At 49.4% G+C, this 1,478-nt stretch overlaps 1 protein-coding gene across 1 annotated transcript in view; it reads left to right on the top strand.

Annotated features, from left to right (window-relative positions):
• The window catches only part of GPAT3 (glycerol-3-phosphate acyltransferase 3), a 77,202-nt gene that overhangs the window by 429 nt on the left and 75,295 nt on the right, over nt 1-1,478 (top strand). The gene's annotated exons all lie outside the window — the stretch shown is intronic.

The raw sequence follows: 1,478 nt of genomic DNA, 5'->3' as shown, positions 1-1,478 counted from the left end.
AAAGCAGGGCTGGGGAGGGGGCGGGGCCATGCCGGGCTGGGGGCGGGGCCGGGCGAGGAGCGGGGCTGGGCGAGAAGGCAGGGCCATGCCGGGCTAGGGGCGGGGTCTGTCTGGGGGGCGGGGTCTGTCTGGGGACGGGGTCTGTCTGGGGGGCGGGCCCCGCGTGGTACACAGGCCGCGGCGCTCTCCGCTTGGGAGCGGGCTGGGGAGGCGCGGGCGCCCTCTGTTGGGGAGGGCGCAGCAAGGCGACTGTGGCTGGTGGGACCCGCCCCTCTCTCTTCCCCCACCTTTGCGCTGGTCCTTCCCTGGCTTCCCTGAGGCCGCTACTTGTTGGGCATCTGTGGGGAGGGTACAGAATGTGTTTTGGTGGCCAGTTGCTCCTGAGGAACCCGTGGCATAAAAGTGCAAAACTATCAAAAATGAACACTGCTGACAGAATGGAAGCATGGCTTAGTGGCATTGTAATATCACAATAGACATGCTGCGTTTATGGCTTTCAAACTGCAGGATGCTGCCCTTTACCAATGAAACTACTGAATACCAATATAAGTATCAGGAACTGTCTCTTCTAGAACTCTCCAGCGATTATTCATCCGTGAGGTGGGATGGGGGGTGGGGAGCGGGAGAGGAGTTGGGTTTCTTTGACAGGTATAGAGCGTTGGCCTGCGGACTGAAGGGTCCCAGGTTCGATTCCAGCCAAGGGCATGTACCTTGGTTGTGGGCACATCCCCAGTAGGGGGTGTGCAAGAGGCAGCTGATCAATGATTCTCTCTCATTGATGTTTCTAGCTCTCTATCCCTCTCCCTTCCTCTCTGTAAAAAATCAATAAAATATTTTTTTAAAAAAAGACTGACAAAAGTGCCAGGGTTCTGTGGCTGGGAACCTAAAACCTAATGCACAGGAGTGGGTAAAATAGTCAGGGAATGAAGAAGAGAACTTTCTGAGATTCCTTGACAGAGGAGCCTCTTGCATTACGGTACCAACATCTGTTGGTAAAGCCCTAATATGGGCTACAATTAAAAAATTGAGTGAATATAGAAATGTATAAGATTATCGATAATAATAACAGTAATAATCCTATTACTGGTAATAAGATTAAGGTGAAAGTTTGAATGACAGGCCTTATGTGAAGAGGTTGTGTCTCCTTTATCTGAATGCTTTATGGCAGTGGTCGGCAAACTCATTAGTCAACAGAGCCAAATACCAACAGTACAACGATTGAAATTTCTTTTGAGAGCCAAATTTTTTAAACTTAAACTTCTTCTAATGCCACTTCTTCAAAATAGACTCGCCCAGGCTGTGGTATTTTGTGGAAGAGCCACACTCAAGGGGCCAAAGAGCCGCGTGTGGCTCACAAGCCGCAGTTTGCTGACCACTGCTTTATGGGAATAGATATGATATCTGACTTGGAAACACTTCCCCTACCTAATATCATAAAACCAAAACCAATCAAAATTTTAAATTTATATCATTTAATT

This window comes from Plecotus auritus (assembly GCF_963455305.1).
Source record: "Plecotus auritus genome assembly, chromosome: 1".
Taxonomy (NCBI): Eukaryota; Metazoa; Chordata; class Mammalia; order Chiroptera; family Vespertilionidae; genus Plecotus; species Plecotus auritus.
This window is presented reverse-complemented; position numbering and strand designations above follow the sequence as displayed.